Raw genomic sequence first — 14184 nt, forward strand, 5'->3', positions numbered from 1 at the left:
TTTGTGCTCAGCACATCTGGTTCACATTTTTCTGGCATTCTGAAAAGATAACATCATAAGGAGGCTGAAAATGCACATGGCAGCGAAAATGCATTAAGATGACATTTACATAATTATTTCAAGAACATTCTAGGAAGCAAAACGGCAGGAAGGAAAGCAGGTCAAATGTTTAAAATATTGAAAGGGTAAAAAGGACAACACAGTTCTATGCAGGTGGAATACAGTCCAGCAAAACATTTAAAACACATGCTGGGGAGGATGACACTTGCTGCTAAAAACTTCAAAGAGTAGCTCCAAAGCACATCACTTCACCAGACTCCTATACCAACCATAAAATAATTAAGAAAAAATCTCTGAGGTAAATATTTCCTGTTTTTCTTCTACTTTTTTTTTTTTTTTTTTTTTTTTTTTTTCCCCATGTATTTTTCTTGTAAAATGATATAGTCTATCAACATAAATTACTTTGGAGGAACATGGATATTTTTCACTGAAAAGATAGGTCTGAAAAAAAACAAGTTTATGAGTTTATGAGTTTAAAACCTGCTTATTACCTTTCTTCACTGAAACTTGGTTTCATAAATGTTTGCTGCTTACTAATTTTTTATTTAGGTAGCTAGGGTACTGGAAGAACTGCACAGGGAACCTTGTCAATCATTAATGTTCATTTTAAAATACCTTAGGAAAAAAACAACAGTTAACGTTATACCTGAATTTCAGAGAATAAATGTAATGCTGAGGCTATTGTAAGCCTGTTAGTTATCTCAGACAATAGTGGAGGGGCCAGTATAAATGTCCCTTAAGAAATAAGAAAAGAGTGCAATTTGTTAATGCCAGTCAGCTTAGCATTAACAAAGTTGTTATGTTTTTGAGCTTGCTACATTTTTGTTTTGTTAGTATCAATGTAATATACTGATCCCCCCAAATATTTCATGAGATAACCCCTAAATGAAGGAATCAGGGTGGAGCAGAATCGATAGTCACAATAACTACTATAAAAACGCCCATTGGTAAAGCCTCAAAATATGATTGTAAGTAGGCACTGCTTGACCAGGTGGGTCTTGCAAACTGGAAGGGATGGACTCTTGACCTGTGTTAAGTTTATTTATTTTTATTTATTTATTTAAGTAGATGTCATGGATTCAAACTAAATCTTGGTTAAAACTTGCTGTTCAGGGAAAAAAAGCAATTAAGCTGATCCATGGTTGCATGGGGAATTAACATTTTGTTACTAAAGCCCTCAACAGTGTATAATAAAATACAGGTGCTGACTGTGGGAAGTGGACAAATTCATGTGAAAATAGGGGATGTGAGCCCCTGTAGGCAGCTGGATGTTGGCTCTGCAATACTGCTGCAAACATGGGCAGGAGAGAGGAGGTCTTCAAGGCTAGACCTTGTGCTAGCCCACACCAGTCAAGCTGGGATTTTCCTAAGGATAACTAAAGGGTTGCCCCAGAGCTGTCCCAAAGGCTATCAGTGAGACAAATAAGGACGGGTAGCTTTCATTTGAGCCTCAGAGGTACTTCTACAAAGAAGAATCATCAGCTGAAGATTCTTATCTTGGAAGCCTTAGCAGCCTTAGGAGCTGTTTATCTGTATTGTAAAGGTGTTCTTATAGAGATGAAAGTTGTGGATACAGAAGATCTAAATTTGTAATATTACAAACCACACAATAAGGAAAATGTTTTTTGTTTCTTGGAGGCAGTGGTTCTAAATCTATAACTTAAGTAAGATATGTTAAGTTCAGCAAAGCTGACATGGTTTAAAAATGCACTTAGTAAAGCAATTGGAAGAATTTTTACAACTTCAATTTATTTCAGAATCAGTAAAAACACCAAAATCCAACATTAATGCAAACATATTTTCTCTCTACATACTGGCTGATCCAATTGTTATATGTCTGTTCAAATAATTTCAGGAACTTCCTTCAAATACTCTTCCACTAATTAATTTTGTTCCTTTTTCTTTTAGTTGGAAATGGAAATACACAGTCCTGTGCTAGCTATATAACAGCATTATTTTTATTTGCTTATTTAGTGATCTCTAGTAACTGCTGCTTCAGTATTCAGTATGTTGGATAATGCACACTGATTTCCCTGGGTTTCCACTTAGAAACTGCTATTGTTTGCAGTGGTGACTCACCAAATAATACAATAGAGATATATGCTGGTGCAAGAATCCAGGGCATTTCTCTAGCTTTTACAGAATTGTTCTTTAGTTAAATCTTACTATTGGCTTTTAAACTGCACTATAGATACTACATAATTCCGAACACATTTCATGCATGCCATCCCTCCTAGACATTATGTAATATAACTAGTTCTGTTTTGGGATACTAAATTTACAATCTTCTTTCTTTTTCTCTCTTTTTCATTTCCAAAAGGTTACCATACATTTAAACTTCTATTTTAGTTAATCCAAGGAGCTATTTAGGAGCATTACCTGCCATATTTTTACACTTTCTTTGTTGCACAAAAAGCTGTTTGCAAATGTTTTATGCTGCAGTCACATATTTTTATCTGTTTCAGCACTCCCTTTTTGACTGTTATTTCTCCAGTAAGGTGCACAAAATAATCAAACCACGACAATAAACACTGTACGGGTCATTTGGAGGTTGTTATCTGCTGCTCCATAGCAGATAGATTTTCGGGTGTTTAACTGGATGAGAAAAGGGAAATAGTGAAGGATCTCTGAGAAGTAAACACCTCATGTCAGTGGGTGGTAGAAATGCAAGGAACTCTATGCAAGGAAACTGTGCATACAAGGCAATGCTTGAAAGGCAGAGTAAAGGGGTAAGAAAGAGTTGATGTTGTGTACATGAAGAGAGGAGCAGTATGTTGGCAGGCAGAGAGGGTGGCTGAGGATAGGGCTGGTGGGAGCTTCTGGCAGGTTCTGGGCTGCTGCACTGACAGCATCACTGGCTGGCATTCACCTTTCGGACAGCTCTCCAGCCAGCTCTTTCTGAAAATATCAAGAACAAAATCTGAATGCTTTCTAGGAAAATGTTATTAGGCCTTGCTTGGTAACAGGAGCTCTGAATTATTTCAAAGTATAATTCTAAATATGCAGTAATGAGACTGGTCTCTAGGCTCCCATCCCCAGGAACTTCCATACAATTATTTTTGGTATGTGCATCTCTTTATTGTTCATGGTACATTGCCCAACTCAGAGGTGCAGCAAAAACAAGGCATCTGATTCAGCATAAATGCTTAATATCTAACAGCATCCCATATACTTCAAAGGTCTAGACCGAACATGAAGTCAATACCATTTAGTTTAATGTACCATGCAAATCCACTTAGGGGAAAAATACTAGAGAAAGATGGAAGCAGTTCCATCTTTTCACCTCCTTTTCTCTTACCTATGTTCTTTAAGGAACTTCTGAATCTTGGATTTTTGCAAACAAAATCATCGCAGAAATGTTTTTCATAGAGACCATAGAATTATTAATAATCCAGTTCAGGAAATTTTTGAGCACAAGAATATATTTAGCTGCAGTAATTAAGACCTGTCAGGTTAGCAAGTGACTGAGAAACATAAGGAGAAGAATTATGCAAATAAATATAGGTGTTACCAATGACATGGATCATAATTCTCAGCTTCCAGTGTCAGACCTGAGTGGGTCCTAAACGTTTGATTTGTACCTTGTGGTGCGAGTGCAAATCCCTGAAGTCACTGGGGCCTTTTATAGCATCAGGTAACTCTGAAATAGGAGGGGTATTTGGTCACAATACCTTCAGCTGTTTGTGCAGGATGGTCCTGGTCACATCCATGGTCATGACTTCTTCAGTAGTTGCTCTGAAGCACCCTTTACCTGCAAGAGTTAACCAACATGACAGTTGAATTATTTTGCTTAGGATAAAGAAGGAATGAGATACTGACACTATCAATAACAGATAGCATAAAAAGATTACTCACAGTACTTCCTGTTGACTCGCCCTTTGTTTATTTACAATGCTCCCTACCAAAGATTGTACCTCTTTGGAGATATTAAGATAGCCAGGCTTATGACAGCAGGTTGCTAAGGTAACACTTTGCCATTTCATTGAACAGCTGTCTTCCCAGTCTCATCTCAGCATTCATATCAATATCTGTATGATAAAAAAAAAAAAATCTGCAGAAAGTTAAGTGTAAAAGGATATTAAATTAGTGCATATGAAAAGACAAAGAAGAGGAGCATTACTATTCTAGACACCTTCAGAACAAGTACAGACATTTTGGGGAAACCACTGGACCCAGAAACAGAAAAAAAGGACCATTTATTATAATATTATCGCTGTAATTCTCTAGATTGTCAGCATGATATATTTTTTCAAATTGAAATGGGAAAGGTACGCACGCCTACTTCTTACATGTTGAAATGACAACAATGTTCTTAGCAATTCATCTATAATCAATGATTGCTGTACTTCTAACATGAATGGGAGCAAATTGTCCTGGATTTGTTGTTGTTGTTTGTTTTGTTTTATTTACTGCAATTTATTTCAGATCCTAGCAAAGTAGAAAAATATTCCCTTCCTTCCACCTCTAACCAGCTTTCAGAATAATTTGCACTAGCAAATTCAGATAGTGGACCTTCTTGCTTATTACAAAGGTCTGAAATATGTACTTGAAAGAAAAATAATCCTGATTGAATTATTGTTCCCCATGTCTTCAGCATAATCCTTGCCCCACACTGTAATCATCCTTGTATTTCCAGCATCCTCAGAAATATTGCTGTTTGAAGTATATATCCACTGAGCTGTTTTGAGGATCTGTAGGAAATGTGAAGTGGCGGTTCAGAAGTCAGACATCTGACTACATCCAGCCCCAAGAAAGATGGCATGAGAGAAAGTCTGTGTTCTTCTTAAAAACATCAGAATTGTAATTAGTTTAATTTCTCCAGCACAGCAGCTAGCATTTGATCTCTGATAAAACATCTAGTTATTATTTACCACAGTGGGCTAAAGCAAATTGCTTGGATTTAATTCTATATGTACTTGGTGTCTTCCTATAATTGAGTGAAAAGTCTATAAGGGAATATAATCTGTAAGCAGCACCAAATTAACAACAAAAGTTCCTGTCAAGATAATCACCAGGGGTTATCAAACTGTTATGATACTCTTAAGAAACACAAATAAATTAGAGAAAATGGCAACAAACAAAAGCAACTATATTGTGCTTTGTCTATATCATTTGGGCTCCAAACATAATTGTGTTTACTTTCAAAAGAAGGACTGGGGAGAAAACCAAAACCAAACAGAAGCGTGATAAAAGGCACTCTGAGTATGTTACAGCAAGTCATTGCTCTGTTTAGTCTAACATCTTGACCCCAACAGAAGAGATAGTGGAAATGCCTATATGAATAATTTAAATAATCTATTATTCATGAAAGAGATTTTCTGGAACTAAATTTCTATGAAACATTGCCCTACTGAAGATAGGAATGGAAATTTAGAGATAGAGCTGAGGAAGTTTGGGTGAAAACTTAACGTTATGATGGGAGAGAGGAAGTTATGCACTGGAAACAGGATTTTCTGGCCTCCCTGCTGCATGCAGGGTGCCTGATGCACCAGTGCATCGATGAATGTGACTGGTCAAAACCCATGGAGAGGTTGCCTACAGAGAAGAAAAGCTGAGGAACAGCTTCATGAAGAAGCAAGGGGTGATGAGGGAGAACCAAAGGAAAGCTGCTCCCATCCATGGCAGGTGCTGATGGAGGGAGGCAGGAGGGGGAGTCCCAAGAGGGTGGTGAGGCAGGGCAAGAGGCATTTGCTTGTACACAGCTCTACTGATAGCAACAGGTTCATGTCCTTCCTGATTATTTGGCCAGGAAAATCCTCACAAATGATGTCTGTCAGCCTAGGGTTATGAAATGGAAGGGAAAGACATTCCCTGGCAGCAAGGACAGAAGAAACAAATGTGGCACTTCTCACAATCACGGCTGACTGCAGCCAGAGCAGCTGCCCAGAGAAATGCCTTACTTTCCCTGCACAGACTACTCTTGGTCTGAATACACAGTGCCAAAGGAGCCAGCATCCCTCCCCCCTTAGAGGGGGTGCTAGATAAGGAAAATAAAAATCTGGGCACTTCCTTGCCCTTGAGGATATTTATGCTCCTCCCTTCTTCTTCAGCTTGGTCAGGGAATTACCTCAGTATCTTGGGAGCACCGATAGCTTGTGCATGCTGGGAGGGCTGGCAGCAGACGGTGGTGCTGACCCAGGCCTCCAAAGGGATGGTGCAATCTGGGAAAATGCTAAGGAAAAAGATAGACATGCAGTCAGACTTTGAAGGCTGGAGTGATTGATGGCATTATTCAGTCTGGCTATACATCAGGATGTTTCCTTCTCATTACTCTTGTTGCATGAAGAGCAAAAAGCACAAAAAGTATAGAAAGGTGAGAAGAGGGGTATTTTGCAAAGTGAAAACAGTTTATGAAAGATGATTCAAGCCTCTACTTATCACATACAGCAAAAAATCCCCCACTACTAGCTTTTCCCTCAAGTCCTAATAAGACAGCAACAAAACAAGAAACAAATGCTTCATTATTTGCTCTCAGCAGAGTGGTAACTGGGCTGTAAAACATCGCTGTGATGTATTCAACATCAAAAGTACTGTGAAGTACACACACTATTATTTTTAACAAGGAAAACAGTCAAGTGGATACATAAAGGAAGAGCTGCAGTTCTTAATATGCTCCTTACATTTGTTGCAATACATCGTGCTCCAGGGTGTGGGCAAGGTGCAGCACAACCACAGCATTTCCTAGGAATTGTCATGTGAAGTCTTAATTATTTGCATCAGCTGAAAGGCTCTTTTGAGGCTTCATTTTAAACTGTCTCTCCTGTCTTCTCTGAGCAGCTGAAGCTGTTTTCCTATCAGTATGGGTTTCATCAAAACCAAGCTGCTATTCTTGCCTTTGTGCAGATGAGCATACATGGTTGGTAGCTGTAAACACTTTTCTGACATCCTTAATATCTCACTTTGTACTTTACTGCCTCTCCAGCCTGACAGGTGGCAACTCTACCAATATGATCGGCAGTAGGTGCATAGGATTTGTGTGAGCTAATAAAAAGATTTTTTCCCTTCAGTTATGTTCAGTTATTTTTTCCCTTCAGTTTTTTTTTTTTTTTTCCTCCTTTTGGCTTTTAGAGATAGTCAGTCATTATTTAGGAGAAAATGACATCCATTAGATCTGTGCTCCCTTTTTAACTATATCTTTAAAAAGAAAACAAAACTATGGTGCCTGATCTATATGGACATAAAACATCATCAAGGTCACTGCACTGAAGAGCTCATAATCCACATCTAAGACGCCAGACAGTGGCAATGGCAGTCTTTCTGTCTGTAGCAATCAGCTTGCAATCCAGCCTTAAGTGCCTTATGTCACTGTAAAAATGCTAAGGGGCATTTGAGAAATATCTTAAGCACACTTAAAAAATAATCCTCCTTCAAAAGAGGTTAATATACAGCAACATGTTATTTATGTTTTTCCTTCTTTATTTATTGACATACATCAAAAAAAAAAATATGACCTCATTAGTGGCATAGCTTTCCCCCCGCATAGTGTTTTTTTTTTTTTTTCTCTCTCTCTCTCTTTTTTTTTTTTTTTATATTTTTTTTTTTTAAACAGTCTACAGTTAGCTGGATGTGCTGCAGTAATGGGAAACATGTAGCAGGTATTAGGGCTAGCTATTCCTACCAGCTCACATCTCTTTATATGAGACTTTCATGTCCTAATAAGGCAAGAAGCTTCTTTTAGTACGATTCAGCCTCTCCCTGTGGTGTAATAGGAAAAGATGTGAGATATACCTTGGGTACAGTCCTTGGCATTTTATAGAGGAAAAATTCTAGTGAGATTACTGAACTATTCAAAAAAAAAAAAAAAAAAAAAAAAAAGCAATAACATTGGGATTAAAAAGTAAAAATCCTGCCCAACAACAAGAACCAAACTACATGATTTTTTCTCCTTTACATCTTTGTATTATTGTTTATGTTGGGGATTTTTTATTTTTTGTCTCTATTGTTTTACTTTAAAGCTGCATTGATATCCTTCTTCTTTTCTTCCTTTTATAGGCTAAAAAAATAATTTTCTAAGTAGAAAAATATAAAGAAGTTCTTTTTCTGGTTTAAGGCACTGGGCATATCAGAAATGAAGTGGTAACAGAGAAGATGCTCATTAGCATGTACCCAGTCTCTGCAAATTCCTAATTGCAATGGGACACCCCTGGGTTAGATTATCTCTCTGTGGCTTCCCTCGGGCCCTTTCTGTGCCTAATTATTTCTCATAAAGAACCTATATTGTAACAGAAAGTTCTCTTCATATGTACCCACAGGAAAAACAAAGCAAAACACTTTGCAGCTCTCCAGCAATACGTTTGTGCACAATGTAGCTCATCCATCTTGTTGCCCTGCAAGGAGACCTCCCTCCAATGGCACTGCCCTGCCTTCAGAGCCCGTTCTCCCACCTGGCACCAAGTGCTGCTTTCCTGAGAGAGCTGGCAAAAAACCTGAAGAAAGAAAAGTTGCCTTTTCTATATCATTAACTTTTCCTGGAGTTACTTTCTCTCATTTTCTAGCCTACTGAAAGTATATAAATTTTTCACATGTAATGCTTTTTTGACACTATTTCCAGTAGTTAAACCTATCCCACTGCAGGAGAATCCTGCTGCTCTGTCGGGAACAGCAGCACCGTTCAGCTCATGGTCGCATTAGCAATCTGCTTCCCAGTACAAATGTCCACTTGCATGGTGGCTGATACCCAGCCCAGGGACTGCAGCTTCAGGAAATCCTACCGCGTGCCTTGCTGTACTGTTCCTCACAGGAGGCATGGATTTCTGGCGGCAGGCTGGCCGACTGTTGGGTGCTTGCTCACTGCTTTCCACACCACTGTTTTAGTTCAGATGCTCTGTGCTCTTTTGAACCATTTGCCAGGCTTTTGTTCAGACTGCAGACTGGTTCAGGGTTGTATGAACTGGACGTCTTTCAGATGAAACTGAGCTGGAAGTTGTCCTCCAGAAAACCGCATCCAAAAAATGCTCCAGCTTACAATGTTCATTATCATGGGGTTACTGGAGCAAGACAAGAGATACTTTCAACTCTCTCCCCCTGCTCGGTCTGGGATGGAACTAACAGCAGCCCATATGGTGCTGTGTTTTGGATTTGTGCCTAAAATACTTTTGATAATACACTGATGTTTTGGCTATTGCTCAATAGTTGCTGAACACCACGTCACAGCTTTATTTTTCCACTCTGTTCCCTCAGCTCATAGGCTGTGGGTGGGCATGACTGGGAGAGAACACAGCTGGGACAACTGACCCAGACTGGCCCAAGGGATATTCAGTACCACGTAACATCATACTCCAGTGCAATAAACTGGGCTACGGGTGGAAGGAGGGGACAGATTGCCTACCAAGGTGGCCTTTTCTCAGAGACTAGGTGAGTATGTGTCTGCCTGTGGGAGGTGGTGAGTGACTGCTGTTGGTCTTCCTGGTCTCTCTGCTGTCTTGATGGGGGTGAGCAAGCTGCTGTGTGGGTGCACTCTTTTCAGTTGTTACTTAAGATTTTTAAGGCACTGTATGAGGGGACTTAAGGAATAATGTGATGACCATGCAACAAGAAAGTGTGTAAGAGAATAAGGTACATAAAACATACAAAATTCATGCATGTGAATTTTTCTTGTCCTCGAGTGAAACACAATCAGAGCACACTTTAAATGCAAAAAAAAACAAAACAAAACAAAACATACGAATAAAATAATAATAAAAAAACAAACACAGCAAAACAACCAAACAACCAAACAAAACCCACAAAACTCCCCCAAAAAACAACCCCAAAGCACCTATGTAAGCTAAGAATACTATAGCAAAATACCTGTTTTTATATCCATAAAAGTCCAGGACTGTGCTCGGGCTCAACCAATAATTTCATGCAGCAAAGTCTTTTCATGTCTGAAAGCAAAGCCAAGATAAAACCACCCACTTCTGTAAAGAGCTTTGACAGATTCAGTTTTTAATTTCAGATCTGAAATGCTATTTTCTATCACACTGGATTCTGCTGTTTGTGTTTCTTCTGATGCAGTTACCCTAGAGGCCCAGCTGATGCTCAGTAATGCAACATCCAGTCTGCGGCCTAAGGGTCAGCGCAGATTTCACATCTTCTCCAGCTCTCATCCTTGTATCACAGCGTATCATGTGCATTAAGAGGGTAAAATTGCCCCCCATTCCTCCTTATTTGGTAAATCAAGCAAGACTCAAATTCTAGGTGAGATCACAGGCACTCGATGTCTGGGAGGGAGGCAGCAAGAGGGAGAGAAGGATGCAGGGTAGAAATTAAGTTCTCCAATTTTTTCCTCTCTTCATCATGGATATGGAGCACAGGCTCTTATTCCCTTTGACTCTGCCACAGCCTTTATGCTTCTACTATGCCTTCTGCTGTTTTATTTATTTATTTATTTTTCTTTCTGAGAAGTATCTCCAATTGTTTCAGTATTTGTAGATGATTTTTAAAATTGGACTGCTACTGCTCCTGTCACTCTGATGTGCTAGAGCAGAGCAAACCTCGCAGTCAAACCTCTGCCTCTATTGCATGCCTGCACCTAACCCAAGGAACAACAATGGAGAGTTTTTAAGAGCAAAGCCTCTTGACAGCTTACTGGTGCATAAAAACACTGCAGTAAGGCCATAATATAAACATTGCTTCTCCTGTAGGAATGGTACCTTCTATCTGAGTGATTCAATTAATTTGATAACATCAGTGAAGAATTTTTTGGTACCTTTTTCAGCTAAAATATCTAAGGCAAAAGTAGTCAGTGTATGATGTGAGAATGTGCCTTAATACATATTTTCCAGCTCTGCACTCTAAAGTGTTGGAGGTAGAAGCTGATACTCCATACTATTTTCTTATTCTTTCAGGGTCAAATTGAACTGTTAATACTTAACTATTAACACTGGAAATATACGAATGAGTTATTAGATTAGATGAAGCATGCTGAAATAATTTAATACAGTGAATTATTAGAGGAATAATGTAAGTGCTCTGTTGTTACCCAGTCATCCATTCCTCTTTTGGCCTGATTATTCCAGCCTGCACATCACCTAAATCTTTGGTGGTGAGCTCTCAGGAAAGGACATGCTTTTCTGCTGTCTGTAGAGCAACTCGTGATTGAAAAGGGAACTGATACTTACTTGATATCCATAAATACTGCCACAGCTGAAGTAAAAGTCTTCTCTTATGACAGAAGGATGTACTCTGTATTATATAGTTGATAATTTCAGTACTAAAAGAATGATAATGAACAAAATAAAGCTGGATGAAGACACAAAAAAGATGGTAACTGACAATTTAAAAAAATAGATATTTAGTGAAAGACTAAAAATTTCCATGAGATATAATCTTAATTTTTATTACTCTCCTACAGCACTGCAAAGCCTATTATGCCATTGTTATGACATAATCAGAATGTATAAATATTTTTTCTATAGATATTGCCAAGTATTTTATCATGTGATCCCATTTTCTATTTTTGAAAAATTCCATTGTATCAAAGTCCTTAGGGAGAAAGACTTGTAACTAGTGAGACTTCTTTTCTATATTTAGAAATATTGGGATAGGAGCAGTTCCTTAAGATGGTTATGGGCTGATATTTTCTGGGAAGTTGTTGTGAAAAGCTGCTGAGAGCATGAACTATCAATTTCCCACGAGTAAGAACTATTGTATTTTACTTCTTTTTACCATAATAAATGAATTTTAACAAGGCAGTAGAAGGCCACACCAAATCTTAAAAGTTGGATTATGTCAGATCTTCTGTAATGCTGATCCTATCCTCTGGTACTGCAGATAACCATTGTAGAGTCCAGCCACGAAAACACTCAATCTTCTCACAATGCTTTAGCTGGCTGCCACTGTGCCTGGAGTCTGAGAGCTCTGTGTGTTAAGTGAAAACAAACTTAATGAATATATGTGCACATACTGTTCTTGCACTCATGTTGTCCTTTAACTTAAATCAGTATCTCCTTTGTGGTACTACTATTTTTTTTCCCCTACTGACATATTCCTAAAGAGTAGGCATTTTCTCTTTTACTCTTTAGTTTGATGAATTCTTTTAGGCTATGTCCACATTGTACTGACTGTAGCACAATGCAGAGACATTGGAACTAAATTAGGTTTCAGAAACAAACTAGCCATGGTAGCTTAAATCTGTGCTGCAGCCTAATTTATCAGTAGCAGTCTGTGAAACAATCGGTCTGTTTCTAGGGCATACTCTCCATTCTCCTGATGGAACCTAGTAGTTCCTCCCTACATTTGTTTCTGTCTTAGTTAATCTTTCCACAGCAATGGTAACCAGAACATCACATAGTTTCCTAGATGACATTTCACTGTGACCTATACAGTACTATCCATCATTCCCTGTCTGTGCTGGATATACTCTCCCTCTATACCTGAGGACTCCATTTATCCTCTTCATTGCCACATCCCACTAATGGTCATACCCATCCTGTGATCAACAGACATATACAGTTTTTTTCCTTCATCATTGCTCTTAACTGACAAATTCATTGGTAGTTAATCCTGAGGCTCAAATCCTGTATTTTTATTATTTGTTATTTTATTATCGAGCCATTCTAACTCCAAGTATTCTAGTCCACCTCTTCCCTAATTGCATCACTATCATCTTCTGTATCAACAACAAAACATTTCCCAATTGCATGTTATCCACTCTTTTCACTAGAATTTTTTGCTAATGTCATTAAGGAAGAAGCTGAGTCTTTTCCAAGATATGTCCTTGAGGAACTCCACTAATAAACTTGCTCTAGCTCAACAGTTCCCCTGTTAGCATAACATATTGTTGCCTCCTTAGTAAGTTCCAGGGCAGTTTCAGACTTGAAATAAACTCCCTCTTTTCCAGTAAAATGTACAATATCCTTTTGGTTATCATATCAAATATTTCACCTAAGCCCAATTATAGAATAGCCTCAAACAGTGTTTATTTTATTAAACATTAATCTGGCATAAACGAATGTTGTAAAATCCATCACGCATTCTTTTTCGTTTTCCATTCACATTACAGATTCAACATTTCTTCCAAATCCTTGCTCACTGTTGAGATAAGACGCATGGACTGTAGTTTTGAGGATGGTTTTGTTACAGAACTATAGGTATAATTTTTGTGATTTTCTATTCATTTGACTCTGCCTGCTTTGGTTTTATTTGCAACTTTTGCTCATGAATCGGCATTCCATACTCTGGAAATTATTTCAGAATTCTGGAAGGGAGATTAACTAAACTTAATGCATGCACATTGAGTACTGGCCATTATTTGCATTATTTATCCATTTTCCTGTGATATGTTCTTGGCTGTCTCCTCACTGAAGCACCTAATGTGTATGAGTGTGCTTTTGGCACTCTCTGCTATGTTAGGGAACAGATTGTATTTTAAATGGCCAGAATGATACTGAAGCTGGACTTGGCCAATGTATGAGGATGTGTAACACTGCAGTGTTGCAAAGCTCTTCTCAATTCACTATTCATGCTTTGAACATGTTATCTGGATGACATGTATATCTCTCAACATGCAGGAGTGGGCTTCAGCTCTCATCAAGGTGAAAAATGAACTAAGGTGATCTTTCTGTACTTCTAATACCAAAGTTACCTTTCACCTGTACCTCATTCTGAATATCTACCCACTTTCTTCTAACTTTCTCCTATTTCTGATTGCCTGTCTAAAATCTTCATTGTTTAATTTTGTTTGCAAGAACTAATGCAGATGGATTTTTTGGCAATTACTCACTTTCTCCTTACACTTGCTAGCTTTTAAGATAGAGCTTTCATTGTTGACTTGTCATTTTAGAACCAGAACTCCCTCATTAAATACTGCACAAGCTGAAAGGACTCTATAGTACTCATGTAACAGCATGAAAACAAGGGGGAGAACCCTCATAATGAGAAATAGAGGTCTCTATGGAAATGAGGTCATGGAAACGGGATGAAAAATAATTCACTTGAGTCCATAGACTGCTAATGCTCCTCAGATGTATCTTATGACAAATGACAAATGCTAGAAATGTTGTAAGAGCTGAGCTGCGTGATTAGATCATCTGTGGGAATACCCTCTTTTCAAAAAAACAAACAAAACAAAGAAGCAGCCTCTTGCCAAGATAGTCTAGAGTTATATGAATCACCTTCACAGCTGATTTCACAGCAAGAACC

At 38.3% G+C, this 14184-nt stretch overlaps 1 long non-coding RNA gene across 1 annotated transcript; it reads right to left on the reverse strand.

Moving 5' to 3' along the window:
• Positions 1-2359: 2359 nt before the first annotated feature.
• Positions 2360-3811, reverse strand: LOC118175741. Its single transcript, XR_004755103.1, has 2 exons — positions 3732-3811; positions 2360-2958 (listed from the first exon to the last, which is right to left on the reverse strand). It is a non-coding gene; the product is annotated as an uncharacterized LOC118175741 (long non-coding RNA).
• Positions 3812-14184: the final 10373 nt, after the last annotated feature.

Source organism: Oxyura jamaicensis, chromosome 1 (assembly GCF_011077185.1).
Source record: "Oxyura jamaicensis isolate SHBP4307 breed ruddy duck chromosome 1, BPBGC_Ojam_1.0, whole genome shotgun sequence".
NCBI classification, from domain to species: domain Eukaryota; kingdom Metazoa; phylum Chordata; class Aves; order Anseriformes; family Anatidae; genus Oxyura; species Oxyura jamaicensis.